General features: G+C 50.5%; 1 long non-coding RNA gene across 1 annotated transcript; it reads left to right on the top strand.

Moving 5' to 3' along the window:
* The first annotated feature begins 718 nt into the window (after nucleotides 1-718).
* On the top strand, nucleotides 719-7,586 carry LOC135174645 (uncharacterized). The gene is made up of 2 exons (XR_010302042.1): nucleotides 719-756; nucleotides 7,492-7,586. It is a non-coding gene; the product is annotated as an uncharacterized LOC135174645 (long non-coding RNA).
* The last annotated feature ends 10,612 nt before the right edge of the window (nucleotides 7,587-18,198 follow it).

The following is an 18,198-nucleotide window of genomic DNA, read 5'->3' as shown; positions in this document are numbered from 1 at the left end:
CTCAACAGGGCAGAGTAGAGGGGGAGAAGAACCTCCTTAGAGCTGCTGGCCACTCTTTTCTTCATGCACCTCAGGATGCCATTGGCCCTCTTGGCCAACAGGGCACATTGTTGGCCCATGAAGAACTTGCTGAAAGACCTTGCACTTTGTGAGTATATATATAAAATTTGTACTTTTTTCATTTTTATTTCTTAGTTTTCCTCTTTATTGCCTCAGTTTTTCCCTCTTAGACAGATGTGATTTCCTCTTCTTCAGTCAATATAGTGAGCCAGTGAGGGCATCTGGTTACTATTCCAAGAAGAAATGACAAAGGGTTGGTCATGAAAAGGGTGATTTCCATGCAAATATTACAGTCCATTTTTCTATTTTCACTTCCCTTCTTCCCCATCTCCCTCCTGTCCTCTCCATCTCTTATCTTTCCCCATTTTCCTTCTTTATTTCCATCTCCTTCCTTTCATCTTCATTTTCCTCTTTCTCCCCACCTTTCTCTTTTTGTCTTCCTCCTTTTCCTCTCCATCTCCCTCCTTTCAGCACCACCTCACCTTTTCCACTACATCTACTCCTTTCCCATCCCACACTGCCTTTTCCCCTTTCATCACCCAAACCCAGAGCACCTGGGTCCTGTTGGAGTCTCCTCCCACCCCAGGTGTGAGTACTTTGCCCTCCCTGCCTCTCCCCTTTATAATCTGCCCCAGGAAAGGCACCAGCCCAAAGCTTGCCTGACTGAGCAGAGGCATTCTCCTCATCTCATCACTGGTGAGTCTTCATGGTCCACACTGGGTGAATGGTGAAGGAGATTAAAGGCTGGGGGGCCTGGTGGCCCCCCAGTTAAATAGGATGCAGAGTTGATGGTTACTCTAATGTCACCCAATGGTGCTGGCTGGGTCTCCTTACTGGGGATGAGCTCCTCTATGTTTAACTGCTTCTTTCTGCTTGCTTGTGAAACTGTAGAAAGGACTGGAAGAAGTCTGTGGAATGTTTGGGAAGAATTGAATGAGTATGGAGGGAATGTCTGAGAATCCTTAACAAGGAAAAGAGATTCAAACTCAAGTCTTATTGATACACTTTTATATCAGAATAGCTAAAACGCTGTCTTGTTTTGTACCTAAGTTAAGACTGGCTTCATTCAGTATGAGGTGAGATCCTGGCTGTGTTAAGCCAAGTCAGGGCAGTCAATGACTATGACAGAGTTGAGGATTTTACTCTGTTAAGCTGCTTGGCAGCCAGGGGCTTTTACAAATTGTTATCTCAAACCCTGTGTGTTTCTGCTTCAAAGTGTACTAGTTTTCACATAGGCTAAGCAGTCATAGAATCAGTCAGGGTTGGAAGGGGCCACAAGGATCATCTAGCTCAACCACCTCCCTGGACAACCCATTCCAGCATCTCACCACTCTCATGCTCAACAACTTCCTCCTCACGTCCAGTCTGAACCTACCCATCTCTGGCTGTGCTCTATTCCCCCCAGTCCTGTCCCTCCCCAGCTTTTTTGTAGACCCCTTCAGATACTGGAAGGCCACAATAAGGTCACCTGGGAGCCTCCCCTTCTCCAGCCTCATTTCACATCCTTATGGCTGCAAGTTGCAGTTCTTGAGATGCTCTGGGTTGGTTGGAGGATACACTGCTTTGTTCCCAGGTGGATAAATGTATAATAAAGCTACTGCATGGCTCACACCACAGAACCAGGTCTTTATTAGTGACTTGTGCTGGGGATGGGGCCAGGCCCCATGATTTCTCTGCTCTTAAAGGGGCACAATCTCATCTGCTGAAAGATGATTTATCTTCATTGATTTTTCAAGAGTTGAAAAGCAGGCATAAAACATTCATGTTTGTGTTGTTCACCCTTGTATTCTTCCTTTTTAGTCCATTAGTTCCCAGCACCCACCATCTGCTGCTAGGACAGTCAGCATCACCATCCCTAGAGGTGTTCAAGAAAAGACTGTCTGAGGCACTTAGTGCCATCGTCTAGTTGACTGGCTAGGGCTGGGTGCTAGGTGGGACAGGATGATCTTGGAGGTCTCTTCCAACCTGGTTGATTCTATGATCAGTTCCTCAAAATATCCCCTCTGTGCTCCCAGTGAAGCATCAGATCCTACTGCAGCTGATGAGAGCTAGATGGAGGGGCTCAACTAGGGCATGGCCACTGAGCAAGGCTCTGTTAGGTTTGCCAAGAGTCTGTGTCCATATGTGAGGCTTCCTGAGGTTTACATGGTGCCTGTCTTAAAAGCATTGCTGCAATTCCTTAGATTGACACCAGGGAATTGATGTATTCCTTCCAACAATAACATTCGGTTCTAATTAAATACTCAGCTGGGGGCAGGGGGGCAGAATCAACTGCTTTATTATTGTTGTGTTACAGCTATTCTGTAGGAGTGGGAAGAAAGGAATGTTGCCTGAATGTGCTGGTACTGGGTGCAAGCTGTAATCACTCCAGTGTGTGCGGGGGTGTTTGTTCTGAACGGCCTAGGGGGTACCAAGGACTCAGCTGCACTCCCGGTACAGTTAGCGGGAGGGGACTCAGCTCCTTCCCATTGTGCAGGGGTAACTGTTTCATTTCTGTGCAAAGACTATTCTTAGAGCAGGATGCCAATGGCATCCTGGCCTGCATCAGGAACAGTGTGGCCAGCAGGACAAGGGAGGTTATTCTGCCCTTGTACTCAGCACTGGTCAGGCCACACCTTGAGTGCTGTGTCCAGTTCTGGGCTCCTCAATTCAAGAGAGATGTTGAGGTGCTGGAAGGTGTCCAGAGAAGGGCAACAAAGCTGTGAGGGGCCTGGAACACAAACCCTATGAGGAGAGGCTGAGGGAGCTGGGGGTGTGCAGCCTGGAGGAGGCTCAGGGGTCACCTCATTGCTGGCTACAACTACCTGAAGGGAGGCTGTAGCCAGGTGGGGGTGGCCTCTTCTCCCAGGCAACCAGCAATAGAACAAGGGGACACAGTCTCAAGTTGTGCCAGGGGAGGTCTAGGCTGGATGTTAGGAGGAAGTTGTTGGCAGAGAGAGTGATTGGCATTTGAATGGGCTGCCCAGGGAGGTGGTGGAGGCACCGTCCCTGGAGGTGTTCAAGAAAAGCCTGGCTGAGGCACTTAGTGCCATGGTCTGGTTGACTGGCTAGGGCTGCGTGCTAGGTTGGCCTGGATGATCTTAGAGGTCTCTTCCAACCTGCTTTGGCCACCACAGCATTGAGGCACAGACAGCTTTGTTTTCTTGCTACCCACTTACTGAAAAGTGCCACAATCATGCCTCTGAAGATAAAAATTCCCTGATGGAGATCTTAGCTGCAGCAACACAGCTGATCAATCTGACCAGGTCAGAGGCCACTCCCTGCATCTGTAGGCTGCCTCCAATTTTTGTTTCCTCACACCCTGAGATTCTCCTCCTTTGCAAGCATCAGGACTCTGAAAAGCCTAAGAGAAGCTCCCTGCTACTCTCCCAGGCAGACACCCAGAGTCCAGCCACAGGTTCCTCAGCACTTGGAAACAAATCCAAGTATGACAAACCTGCCACATCTGCTCTGGCCAAACTCTGCAACCTGAATGTGCCAAATGCTTTGGTGACAATACTGCCCTCTCAGAGCAGTACATTTTGCATCAGGTCAGAGGCTTGACAGCCAGCCCAAGCTCGATCTGTCTCATCACACAGCAGGAGAACAACAGGGGCCAACAGAGACAGAGAACAGCAGGTACCAAGCCCATGGAGAAGTTAATTTCCTCCAGGCAAGCTCTAAGGGAGAAGTTAAAGGTGGTCAGAGGTCAGTCCCCAAGGCTGGCACTTCACAGCAACAGAGACGTTTTTGTCCCCATTTTCCAAAGGAAATGCAATTCTGAACCACATGCAAGGAGAAATTGGGTTTCTAACAGCTCCACGTTCTGGTACCAAAGCATCTCCCACAGTCAGGGTTTGTCGCTGAGGCCAAATGCAGATCTGCAGCTTCCTTTCAGGCAAAGCAATTAAGCTCCCTAGAAAAAGCAGGGTTAAAAAACAAAGCAAGAAAAGAAAGAGACAATCTTCAACAAAACCCAACAATAAAACCCAGAGGCATTTCACAGGAAGCCTCATCCTTTAACCCATCTCATGCTGGAACTGCCACTCCCTGTGGTTCCTGGATGGCCAAGAGCTGCAAAATGTAAAGCAAGGCACCAGCCTGCTGATACCTGCTGCCCTGTGGCCACTAAATGCAGAGACCCCTCAGAAGCCCCCAAAGGAACCCCCAGAGAACCCCAAACCAATTTAGATGCCCAAGGTAACTCTTCTGATGCCTCCAAAACCTCATTTCATACCTTCAGACCCACTTTAGATGGCCCTCGACCCCACTTAGATGCTCACAGACCTACTTCAGGTGTTCCCAGACTCATTTTAGATCTACTGTCCACTGATTTAGAAGCCCTAGATAACCTCAGATGCCTTAGACCCTCTTAGATGTCCTCAAAAGACCTTTTGATAGACTCAGACCTGTTCAACATGCCCTTAGACCACCGTTGTCATCCTCAAACTCCCCTCTAGAGGCTCCCACATAACCTTTAGATGCCGGGGGTGGAAAGGTGGGGGGGGGGGGGGGGGCACAGCTGGGTCTCCTAGGCCAGCAGGGAAACTAACAACCAGAGTGAGACCCCCTTAAATCCTGTGGGACCCCTTGCCAACTCCTCCAGTACCCTCCAGGCACTCCCAGAAGCCCCCAAGGGAGGTTCCAGAGGCCGGCAGACCAGTTTAGATGCCCACAAATCCTCTAGATGCCAAATAAACCCTGACATGCCTCCTAAACCCTTCAGATACGCTCAGACCCCTCAGCAGCAAGTTGCAGCAAGCAGTACCTCGCTATGGCCACAAGAGGGCAGCAGCCACCGTGAGAGTCCATGGCGCTGGGATGCTCAGTGCCCAGCAGCGCCAGAGAAACCCCCAAAACCACACTGAGGACCCTGCAGAGACACCTTTATATGTCCCCAGAACCCTTCCGATGCACACAAATCCCCCTTTGATGTCCTCCAGACCCATTTTAAATACCCACAGATGCGCTTAAGGCCGGGCTCCCCCTGGGAGCCCGCAAGGTCTCCCAAGACTTCCTTAGATGTCCTTCTAACCCCTTTTGATATCCACACATCTACTTTGGATGCCCACAGACACCCTAAAGAGGGCCCCAGACCTGTGCTAGATACTCAGAGAACCCCTTCAGATGCCCTCAAAAGCCCTTTTGCTACCCTTAACCCATTGTAGATGCGTGCAGACTCCCCTGTCACCCTCCAAACCCCTTCAGATGCCACCAGATCCCTTTTAGATGATGGTGGGGGCAATGGCTGGCACCTTTGGGCATGTGTGGACACTAAAAACCAGAGTGAAACACCCTAAAATCCAGCAAAACCCCAAACCTGAGGCTCCACTACCCCGCAAAAGAAGCCAGAGGCCTCCATAACCCTTTTGTCGGCCCCAAAACACCTTCTGATACACCCAAACCCACTTTAGATGGACCCACACCCCCCCTTTAGAGGCTTCCAGACCCTTTCTGCAGCCCCCAGAAAAGAAAAAAAAACACAACAAAACCCTCCAGAGTCCTTTTACAGGAAGCCTCATCCTTTAACCCATCACATGCTCAAATTCCCTTCCCCTGGGGTTCCTAGCTGGCCAAGAGCCATGGAACATAAAGCAAGGCACCAGCTCGCCACTGCCAGATGCCCTGTAGCCACCAAATACGGAGCAGTTCCTCCCAGCGGCCACACGGCGGCAGCAGTGAGGCAGAGGGGGTGCGGCGCACCGCCCTATGCGCCCTGCCCATAGCAACACGACAAGTGTGGAAGCATCAGGAAGAGTCTGGGATACTGGGAGGACATTGGCGCCGCCGTGGAAGCATTGGGAAGATTTGGAGATCTGGGGGTTACTGCAAGCACTGGGAAGGAAGTTTGGGGTTACCGGCAACAGCAGGCCTGACTGTGCAATACTGGGGGTCACTGAGAGGCACTGGGCAATACTGGGAAACAGCAACGAATATTAAATACCTGCCGGGTCTGCTCTGGGCAAACTCAGCCTCAATCTGCAAACAGCTTGGGGTGAAAGTGCCCCTTTGAAAGCACGAAGCAGCGCAGCTGGCATCCGGCAGCGAGCAGTGCCCGCCCATGGCCACAGGGCGGCAGCAGTGAGGGCGAGAGCGCAAGGCAGCGGGGCGCATGCGCAGCGTTCATAGCAACGCGCCGCGTTCATAGCAACGCGCAGCGCCACGGCCGGGGCTGTGCCCATGCGGGAGGAGTGCCCGTCTGGGGCAATCGGCCCCGAGCTGGCATGAGGAAAGGAGAAGAGGGGGTTTGAAAGGATTTCGCTGTCTGGAATAGAGAGACACTTAGAGAGAAGGGTCAAGGTTTCAAATCCTTGCTGTAAATAGCATTTGTGGGTAGTTTAGAAACCTTCTTCCAATTAGATACTAGACCAGTTCTACTAGATTAGTTCTCTAGTTACACTGATCCACGGTCTCTGGGCTGCACAGAACAGCTGCTTGGGCTGACTGTGGAGCACAAGAAGTGCAGGCAGCTCCGTTTCAACTGTTGCTCTATTTAAACTAAAAGGAAGCTCTCTATGGAGCAATTGCCAACTCCACTACTTACGGGAGAGTGGTGGAACACTGGAAGAGGTTGCTCAGGGAGGTGGTTGGGGCTCCTTCCCTGGAGATATACAAGATGAGGCTCAACAGGGCTCTGGGCAACCTGATCTAGTTGAAGATGTCCCTTTTGACTGCAGAGTGGGTTGGAGTAGATGATCTTTGGATGTCACTTCCAACCCAGGTTATTCTATGATTCTATGATGTCTCATGATTGCTGGTAGAGCTGATTTCACTTGCTAGCCTTCTGACACACACAGACCAAGTTGTATGCCTTTCTCATGCTTTCTAATACAAACTTTTTCAGTCTTGCTGCAGTTGATAAATAAAGCAAAGGTAATACAAAATTGGCTTTGGACTTTTTGCCTGCTTCATTTGCTCAGGCACAGCATACATTTTGTGTTTACATTTGCAAGTTAGATTTATCTGGGCCATCATGGAAATGAATACACACAGAGAAAGATAGAGAGACTTGGCTGGTGAGCCTCTGCCTGTCTTTGCCTGATAGAGCAGTGCTCAGTTACTAGGGTCTGGTGTTGAAGCATCTATCAGGTTTCCTGCCTGCTCACTTGCTTGCTTTCTGCTGTGCTGCCCTGGAGCAAATCAGTTGTGGGAACAACTGTTTAAAGGCTATCATGTGAAATCAAGTTTTGGGTGCAGAAAAGCCAAACATCAGGAAGGGACTATTTACCTGAAATAAATGTGTCAAGGTCTTACAGTTTGCCCTTGTGAAGGCAGGAGAGAAGTAGTCTTGATTTTTTTGCTTATTTTTGTCTGACTGTGGTGCAGCCATTGTTGCAGTACAATAAGAAACGTTGCTACATCATGTCTCAGCAGCTGACCATGAACCTGTTAAAGAACACTGTTTGCATGTTTAGTAAGTACATACTTACTGTGCATTTCCTAATCTTGCAGGTCTATTATGTATATCCAGTGAGCATTGATACATCACTTCCACAAATTACTTCAAAGGACAGTCCAAGCAGTAGCAAAATAAACCTCTTAGCTTTTTTAGGTGTCAGTGAATGCTTTTATCAACTATGGCAATTTAAAGCCCCCTGACCCTTGAATTCAAGACAGCTTTCATTTCAGACAACATCAGGAGAGCACACCTTGTTCTGATTGCTTTCCAAGGAGAAACAATATGGCAATCCACAATCTCATAACCAAAACAATCTTTTTTTAAAGCTGATTTTTTAACGCGTGTCGATTTTGGGAGAGCGCCAGTAAGCAGTACCTCGCTATGGCCACAAGAGGGCAGCAGCCACCGTGAGAGTCCATGGCGCTGGGATGCTCAGTGCCCAGCAGCGCCAGAGAAACCCCCAAAACCACACTGAGGACCCTGCAGAGACACCTTTATATGTTCCCAGAACCCTTCCCATGCACACAAATCCCCCTTTGATGTCCCCCAGACCCACTTTAAATACCCACAAATGCACATAAGGCAGGGCCAGACCCCCTCTATGTGCTCCTCTAGATGCTTACTACACCCCACTTTGTCAACCTCAAACTGTTTCAGATGCCCCTACATTGCCTTTAAATAGAACCATAGAATGGTTTAAGTTGGAAGGGACCTCTAAGCTCATCCAGTTCCAACCCCCTGCCATAGGCAGGGACACCTCCCACTAGAACAGGTCACTAAAGGCCTCATCCAGCCCAGCCTTGAACACTTCCAGGGAGGGAGCAGCCACAACCTCCCTGAGCAACCTGTGCCAGTGTCTCAACACCCTCACTGGAATGAACTTCTTCCTAACATCCAGTTTCAATCTCCCCTCTGCCAGTCTAAACCCATTCCTCCTCATCCTGTCCTTACAAGACCTTGTCAATAGTCCCTCCCCAGCCCTCCTCTAGCCCCCTTCAGATACTGGAAGGCCACTCCAAGGTCTCCTGGAAGCCTTCTCTTCTCCAGGCTGCAGAGCTCTAACTCTTGTAGCCTGTCCTCATAGCAGAGTTGCTGCAGCCCTCTGAGCATCTTCGGTGCATCCTCTGGACTGCCTCCAACAGATCCATGTCCTTCTTGTGTTGGGGGTTCCAGAACTGCACACAGTACTGCAGGTGGAGTCTGGCAAGAGCACAGTAAAGGGGCAGAATCCCCTCCCTTGCTCTACTGGCCGTGCTGCTCTTGAAGATGCCAGGAGGGACATGGCTGGGGGTCCTGGGCCTGAAAGGACACCAAAAACCAGAGTTAGATTCCCTCAAATCCTGTGGAACTCCACAATGTGAGACCCTACAACTCCATAGAAGACCCCAGAGAAACCACTGAACATTACTGAGAGCACCCCGAGCTTCTTCAGGACCCTCCAGAGACCCCCTGGGAGCCCGCAAGGTCTCCCAAGACTTCCTTAGATGTCCTTCTAACCCCTTTTGATATCCACATATCTACTTTAGATGCCCACAGACACCCTAAAGAGGGCCCCAGACCTGTGCTAGATACTCAGAGAACCCCTTCAGATGTCCCCACACCCCTTTAGATGCCCTCAAAAGCCCTTTTGCTACCCTTAACCCATTGTAGATGCCCCAAGACCCTTTTAGATGCCCCCCAGACTCCCCTGTCACCCTCCAAACCCCTTCAGATGCCACCAGATCCCTTTTAGATGATGGTGGGGGCAATGGCTGGCACTTTTGGGCATGTGTGGACACTAAAAACCGGAGTGAAACACCCTAAAATCCAGCAAAACCCCAAACCTGAGGCTCCACTACCCCACAAAAGAAGCCAGAGGCCTCCATAACCCTTTTGTCAGCCCCAGAACACCTTCTGATACACCCAAACCCACTTTAGATGGACCCACACCCCCCTTTAGAGGCTTCCAGACCCTTTCTGCAGCCCCCAGAAAATTAAAAAACAACAACAACAAAACCCTCCAGAGTCCTTTTACAGGAAGCCTCATCCTTTAACCCATCACATGCTCAAATTCCCTTCCCCTGGGGTTCCTAGCTGGCCAAGAGCCATGGAACATAAAGCAATGCACCAGCTCGCCGCTGCCTGATGCCCTGTAGCCACCAAATACGGAGCAGTCCCTCCCAGCGGCCACACGGCGGCAGCAGTGAGGCAGAGGGGGTGCGGCGCACCGCCCTATGCGCCCTGCCCATAGCAACACGACAAGTGTGGAAGCATCAGGAAGAGTCTGGGATACTGGGAGGACATTGGCGCCCCCGTGGAAGCATTGGGAAGATTTGGAGATCTGGGGGTCACTGCAAGCACTGGGAAGGAAGTTTGGGGTTACCGGCAACAGCAGGCCTGACTGTGCAATACTGGGGGTCACTGAGAGGCACTGGGCAATACTGGGAAACAGCAACGAATATTAAATACCTGCCGGGTCTGCTCTGGGCAAACTCAGCCTCAATCTGCAAACAGCTTGGGGTAAAAGTGCCCCTTTGGAAGCACGAAGCAGCGCAGCTGGCGTCCGGCAGCGAGCAGTGCCCGCCCATGGCCACAGGGCGGCAGCAGTGAGGGCGAGAGCGCAAGGCAGCGGGGCGCATGCGCAGCGTTCATAGCAACGCGCCGCGTTCATAGCAACGCGCAGCGCCACGGCCGGGGCTGTGCCCATGCGGGAGGAGTGCCCGGCTGGGGCAATCGGCCCCGAGCTGGCATGAGGGAAGGAAAAGAGGGGGGTTTGAAAGGATTTCGCTCTCTGGAATAGAGAGACACTTAGAGAGAAGGGTCAAGGTTTCAAATCCTTGCTGTAAATAGCATTTGTGGGTAGTTTAGAAACCTTCTTCCAATTAGATACTAGACCAGTTCTACTAGATTAGTTCTCTAGTTACACTGATCCACGGTCTCTGGGCTGCACAGAACTGCTGCTTGGGCTGACTGTGGAGCACAGGAAGCGCAGGCAGCTCCGTTCCGACTGTTGCTCTATTTAAACTAAAAGGAAGCTCTCTATGGAGCAATTGCCAACTCCACTACTTACGGGAGAGTGGTGGAACACTGGAAGAGGTTGCTCAGGGAGGTGGTTGGGGCTCCTTCCCTGGAGATATACAAGATGAGGCTCAACAGGGCTCTGGGCAACCTGATCTAGTTGAAGATGTCCCTTTTGACTGCAGAGTGGGTTGGAGTAGGTGATCTTTGGATGTCACTTCCAACCCAGGTTATTCTATGATTCTATGATGTCTCTTATGATTGCTGGTAGAGCTGATTTCACTTGCTAGCCTTCTGACACACACAGACCAAGTTGTATGCCTTTCTCATGCTTTCTAATACAAACTTTTTCAGTCTTGCTGCAGTTGATAAATAAAGCAAAGGTAATACAAAATTGGCTTTGGACTTTTTGCCTGCTTCATTTGCTCAGGCACAGCATACATTTTGTGTTTACATTTGCAAGTTAGATTTATCTGGGCCATCATGGAAATGAATACACACAGAGAAAGATAGAGAGACTTGGCTGGTGAGCCTCTGCCTGCCTTTGCCTGATAGAGCAGTGCTCAGTTACTAGGGTCTGGTGTTGAAGCATCTATCAGGTTTCCTGCCTGCTCACTTGCTTGCTTTCTGCTGTGCTGCCCTGGAGCAAATCAGTTGTGGGAACAACTGTTTAAAGGCTATCATGTGAAATCAAGTTTTGGGTGCAGAAAAGCCAAACATCAGGAAGGGACTATTTACCTAAAATAAATGTGCCAAGGTCTTACAGTTTGCCCTTGTGAAGGCAGGAGAGAAGTAGTCTTGATTTTTTTGCTTATTTTTGTCTGACTGTGGTGCAGCCATTGTTGCAGTACAATAAGAAACGTTGCTACATCATGTCTCAGCAGCTGACCATTAACCTGTTAAAGAACACTGTTTGCATGTTTAGTAAGTACATACTTACTGTGCATTTCCTAATCTTGCAGGTCTATTATGTATATCCAATGAGCATTGATACATCACTTCCACAAGTTACTTCAAAGGACAGTCCAAGCAGCAGCAAAATAAACCTCTTAGCTTTTCTAGGTGTCAGTGAATGCTTTTATCAACTATGGCAATTTAAAGCCCCCAGACCCTTGAATTCAAGACAGCATTCATTTCAGACAACATCAGGAGAGCACATCTTGTTCTGATTGCTTTCCAAGGAGAAACAATATGGCAATCCACAATCTCATAACCAAAACAACCTTTTTTTTAAAGCTGATTTTTTAACGCGTGTCGATTTTGGGAGAGCGCCAGTAAGCAGTACCTCACTATGGCCACAAGAGGGCAGCAGCCACCGTGAGAGTCCATGGCGCTGGGATGCTCAGTGCCCAGCAGCGCCAGAGAAACCCCCAAAACCACACTGAGGACCCTGCAGAGACACCTTTATATGTTCCCAGAACCCTTCCCATGCACACAAATCCCCCTTTGATGTCCCCCAGGCCCACTTTAAATACCCACAGATGCACTTAAGACAGGGCCAGACCCCCTCTACCTGCTCCTCTAGATGCTCACTACACCCCACCTTGTCACCCTCAAACTGTTTTAGATGCCTCTACATTGCCTTTAAATAGACCCATAGAATGGTTTAAGTTGGAAGGGACCCCTAAGCTCATCCAGTTCCAACCCCCTGCCATAGGCAGGGACACCTTCCACTAGAACAGGTCACTAAAGGCCTCATCCAGCCCAGCCTTGAACACTTCCAGGGAGGGAGTAGCCACAACCTCCCTGGGCAACCTGTGCCAGTGTCTCAACACCTTCACTGGAATGAACTTTTTCCTGACATCCAGTTTCAATCTCCCCTCTGCCACTCTAAACCCATTCCTCCTCATCCTGTCCTTACAAGACCTTGTCAATAGTCCCTCCCCAGCCCTCCTCTAGCCCCTTTCAGATACTAGAAGGCCACTCCAAGGTCTCCTGGAAGCCTTCTCTTCTCCAGGCTGCAGAGCTCTAACTCTTGTAGCCTGTCCTCATAGCAGAGTTGCTGCAGCCCTCTGAGCATCTTCGGTGCAACCTCTGGACTGCCTCCAACAGATCCATGTCCTTCTTGTGTTGGGGGTTCCAGAACTGCACACAGTACTGCAGGTGGAGTCTGGCAAGAGCAGAGTAAAGGGGCAGAATCCCCTCCCTTGCTCTGCTGGCCATGCTGATCTTGAAGATGCCAGGAGGGACATGGCTGGGGGTCCTGGGCCTGAAAGGACACCAAAAACCAGAGTTAGATTCCCTCAAATCCTGTGCAACTCCACAATGTGAGACCCTACAACTCCATAGAAGACCCCAGAGAAACCACTGAGCATTACTGAGAGCACCCCGAGCTCCTTCAGGACCCTCCAGAGACCCCCTGGGAGCCCGCAAGGTCTCCCAAGACTTCCTTAGATGTCCTTCTAACCCCTTTTGATATCCACACATCTACTTTAGATGCCCACAGACACCCTAAAGAGGGCCCCAGACCTGTGCTAGATACTCAGAGAACCCCTTCAGATGTCCCCACACCCCTTTAGATGCCCTCAAAAGCCCTTTTGCTACCTTTAACCCATTGTAGATGCCCCAAGACCCTTTTAGATGCCCCCCAGACTCCCCTGTCTCCCTCCAAACCCCTTCAGATGCCACCAGATCCCTTTTAGATGATGGTGGGGGCAATGGCTGGCACTTTTGGGCGTGTGTGGACACTAAAAACCAGAGTGAAACACCCTAAAATCCAGCAAAACCCCAAACCTGAGGCTCCACTACCCCACAAAAGAAGCCAGAGGCCTCCATAACCCTTTTGTCAGCCCCAGAACACCTTCTGATACACCCAAACCCACTTTAGATGGACCCACACCCCCCTTTAGAGGCTTCCAGACCCTTTCTGCAGCCCCCAGAAAATTAAAAAACAACAACAACAAAACCCTCCAGAGTCCTTTTACAGGAAGCCTCATCCTTTAACCCATCACATGCTCAAATTCCCTTCCCCTGGGGTTCCTAGCTGGCCAAGAGCCATGGAACATAAAGCAATGCACCAGCTCGCCGCTGCCTGATGCCCTGTAGCCACCAAATACGGAGCAGTCCCTCCCAGCGGCCACACGGCGGCAGCAGTGAGGCAGAGGGGGTGCGGCGCACCGCCCTATGCGCCCTGCCCATAGCAACACGACAAGTGTGGAAGCATCAGGAAGAGTCTGGGATACTGGGAGGACATTGGCGCCCCCGTGGAAGCATTGGGAAGATTTGGAGATCTGGGGGTCACTGCAAGCACTGGGAAGGAAGTTTGGGGTTACCGGCAACAGCAGGCCTGACTGTGCAATACTGGGGGTCACTGAGAGGCACTGGGCAATACTGGGAAACAGCAACGAATATTAAATACCTGCCGGGTCTGCTCTGGGCAAACTCAGCCTCAATCTGCAAACAGCTTGGGGTAAAAGTGCCCCTTTGGAAGCACGAAGCAGCGCAGCTGGCGTCCGGCAGCGAGCAGTGCCCGCCCATGGCCACAGGGCGGCAGCAGTGAGGGCGAGAGCGCAAGGCAGCGGGGCGCATGCGCAGCGTTCATAGCAACGCGCCGCGTTCATAGCAACGCGCAGCGCCACGGCCGGGGCTGTGCCCATGCGGGAGGAGTGCCCGGCTGGGGCAATCGGCCCCGAGCTGGCATGAGGGAAGGAAAAGAGGGGGGTTTGAAAGGATTTCGCTCTCTGGAATAGAGAGACACTTAGAGAGAAGGGTCAAGGTTTCAAATCCTTGCTGTAAATAGCATTTGTGGGTAGTTTAGAAACCTTCTTCCAATTAGATACTAGACCAGTTCTACTAGATTAGTTCTCTAGTTACACTGATCCACGGTCTCTGGGCTGCACAGAACTGCTGCTTGGGCTGACTGTGGAGCACAGGAAGCGCAGGCAGCTCCGTTCCGACTGTTGCTCTATTTAAACTAAAAGGAAGCTCTCTATGGAGCAATTGCCAACTCCACTACTTACGGGAGAGTGGTGGAACACTGGAAGAGGTTGCTCAGGGAGGTGGTTGGGGCTCCTTCCCTGGAGATATACAAGATGAGGCTCAACAGGGCTCTGGGCAACCTGATCTAGTTGAAGATGTCCCTTTTGACTGCAGAGTGGGTTGGAGTAGGTGATCTTTGGATGTCACTTCCAACCCAGGTTATTCTATGATTCTATGATGTCTCTTATGATTGCTGGTAGAGCTGATTTCACTTGCTAGCCTTCTGACACACACAGACCAAGTTGTATGCCTTTCTCATGCTTTCTAATACAAACTTTTTCAGTCTTGCTGCAGTTGATAAATAAAGCAAAGGTAATACAAAATTGGCTTTGGACTTTTTGCCTGCTTCATTTGCTCAGGCACAGCATACATTTTGTGTTTACATTTGCAAGTTAGATTTATCTGGGCCATCATGGAAATGAATACACACAGAGAAAGATAGAGAGACTTGGCTGGTGAGCCTCTGCCTGCCTTTGCCTGATAGAGCAGTGCTCAGTTACTAGGGTCTGGTGTTGAAGCATCTATCAGGTTTCCTGCCTGCTCACTTGCTTGCTTTCTGCTGTGCTGCCCTGGAGCAAATCAGTTGTGGGAACAACTGTTTAAAGGCTATCATGTGAAATCAAGTTTTGGGTGCAGAAAAGCCAAACATCAGGAAGGGACTATTTACCTAAAATAAATGTGCCAAGGTCTTACAGTTTGCCCTTGTGAAGGCAGGAGAGAAGTAGTCTTGATTTTTTTGCTTATTTTTGTCTGACTGTGGTGCAGCCATTGTTGCAGTACAATAAGAAACGTTGCTACATCATGTCTCAGCAGCTGACCATTAACCTGTTAAAGAACACTGTTTGCATGTTTAGTAAGTACATACTTACTGTGCATTTCCTAATCTTGCAGGTCTATTATGTATATCCAATGAGCATTGATACATCACTTCCACAAGTTACTTCAAAGGACAGTCCAAGCAGCAGCAAAATAAACCTCTTAGCTTTTCTAGGTGTCAGTGAATGCTTTTATCAACTATGGCAATTTAAAGCCCCCAGACCCTTGAATTCAAGACAGCATTCATTTCAGACAACATCAGGAGAGCACATCTTGTTCTGATTGCTTTCCAAGGAGAAACAATATGGCAATCCACAATCTCATAACCAAAACAACCTTTTTTTTAAAGCTGATTTTTTAACGCGTGTCGATTTTGGGAGAGCGCCAGTAAGCAGTACCTCACTATGGCCACAAGAGGGCAGCAGCCACCGTGAGAGTCCATGGCGCTGGGATGCTCAGTGCCCAGCAGCGCCAGAGAAACCCCCAAAACCACACTGAGGACCCTGCAGAGACACCTTTATATGTTCCCAGAACCCTTCCCATGCACACAAATCCCCCTTTGATGTCCCCCAGGCCCACTTTAAATACCCACAGATGCACTTAAGACAGGGCCAGACCCCCTCTACCTGCTCCTCTAGATGCTCACTACACCCCACCTTGTCACCCTCAAACTGTTTTAGATGCCTCTACATTGCCTTTAAATAGACCCATAGAATGGTTTAAGTTGGAAGGGACCCCTAAGCTCATCCAGTTCCAACCCCCTGCCATAGGCAGGGACACCTTCCACTAGAACAGGTCACTAAAGGCCTCATCCAGCCCAGCCTTGAACACTTCCAGGGAGGGAGTAGCCACAACCTCCCTGGGCAACCTGTGCCAGTGTCTCAACACCTTCACTGGAATGAACTTTTTCCTGACATCCAGTTTCAATCTCCCCTCTGCCACTCTAAACCCATTCCTCCTCATCCTGTCCTTACAAGACCTTGTCAATAGTCCCTCCCCAGCCCTCCTCTAGCCCCTTTCAGATACTAGAAGGCCACTCCAAGGTCTCCTGGAAGCCTTCTCTTCTCCAGGCTGCAGAGCTCTAACTCTTGTAGCCTGTCCTCATAGCAGAGTTGCTGCAGCCCTCTGAGCATCTTCGGTGCAACCTCTGGACTGCCTCCAACAGATCCATGTCCTTCTTGTGTTGGGGGTTCCAGAACTGCACACAGTACTGCAGGTGGAGTCTGGCAAGAGCAGAGTAAAGGGGCAGAATCCCCTCCCTTGCTCTGCTGGCCATGCTGATCTTGAAGATGCCAGGAGGGACATGGCTGGGGGTCCTGGGCCTGAAAGGACACCAAAAACCAGAGTTAGATTCCCTCAAATCCTGTGCAACTCCACAATGTGAGACCCTACAACTCCATAGAAGACCCCAGAGAAACCACTGAGCATTACTGAGAGCACCCCGAGCTCCTTCAGGACCCTCCAGAGACCCCCTGGGAGCCCGCAAGGTCTCCCAAGACTTCCTTAGATGTCCTTCTAACCCCTTTTGATATCCACACATCTACTTTAGATGCCCACAGACACCCTAAAGAGGGCCCCAGACCTGTGCTAGATACTCAGAGAACCCCTTCAGATGTCCCCACACCCCTTTAGATGCCCTCAAAAGCCCTTTTGCTACCTTTAACCCATTGTAGATGCCCCAAGACCCTTTTAGATGCCCCCCAGACTCCCCTGTCTCCCTCCAAACCCCTTCAGATGCCACCAGATCCCTTTTAGATGATGGTGGGGGCAATGGCTGGCACTTTTGGGCGTGTGTGGACACTAAAAACCAGAGTGAAACACCCTAAAATCCAGCAAAACCCCAAACCTGAGGCTCCACTACCCCACAAAAGAAGCCAGAGGCCTCCATAACCCTTTTGTCAGCCCCAGAACACCTTCTGATACACCCAAACCCACTTTAGATGGACCCACACCCCCCTTTAGAGGCTTCCAGACCCTTTCTGCAGCCCCCAGAAAATTAAAAAACAACAACAACAAAACCCTCCAGAGTCCTTTTACAGGAAGCCTCATCCTTTAACCCATCACATGCTCAAATTCCCTTCCCCTGGGGTTCCTAGCTGGCCAAGAGCCATGGAACATAAAGCAATGCACCAGCTCGCCGCTGCCTGATGCCCTGTAGCCACCAAATACGGAGCAGTCCCTCCCAGCGGCCACACGGCGGCAGCAGTGAGGCAGAGGGGGTGCGGCGCACCGCCCTATGCGCCCTGCCCATAGCAACACGACAAGTGTGGAAGCATCAGGAAGAGTCTGGGATACTGGGAGGACATTGGCGCCCCCGTGGAAGCATTGGGAAGATTTGGAGATCTGGGGGTCACTGCAAGCACTGGGAAGGAAGTTTGGGGTTACCGGCAACAGCAGGCCTGACTGTGCAATACTGGGGGTCACTGAGAGGCACTGGGCAATACTGGGAAACAGCAACGAATATTAAATACCTGCCGGGTCTGCTCTGGGCAAACTCAGCCTCAATCTGCAAACAGCTTGGGGTAAAAGTGCCCCTTTGGAAGCACGAAGCAGCGCAGCTGGCGTCCGGCAGCGAGCAGTGCCCGCCCATGGCCACAGGGCGGCAGCAGTGAGGGCGAGAGCGCAAGGCAGCGGGGCGCATGCGCAGCGTTCATAGCAACGCGCCGCGTTCATAGCAACGCGCAGCGCCACGGCCGGGGCTGTGCCCATGCGGGAGGAGTGCCCGTCTGGGGCAATCGGCCCCGAGCTGGCATGAGGGAAGGAAAAGAGCGGGTTTGAAAGGATTTCGCTCTCTGGAATAGAGAGACACTTAGAGAGAAGGGATTGTACAATACGGCAATCCACAATCTCATAACCAAAACAATCTTTTTTTAAAGCTGATTTTTTAACTCATGTTAATTTTGAGATAGCTCCAGTAAAGGATCACTAAGAAAAAAAAATGTAGTGCTACCTGAACCTTTGTAGGACTT

The sequence above is a fragment of the Pogoniulus pusillus genome, chromosome 4 (genome assembly GCF_015220805.1).
Source record: "Pogoniulus pusillus isolate bPogPus1 chromosome 4, bPogPus1.pri, whole genome shotgun sequence".
In the NCBI taxonomy this organism is placed as follows: domain Eukaryota; kingdom Metazoa; phylum Chordata; class Aves; order Piciformes; family Lybiidae; genus Pogoniulus; species Pogoniulus pusillus.
Note: the sequence above shows the minus strand (reverse complement) of the source record. Positions and strands in the feature narration are given on the sequence as shown.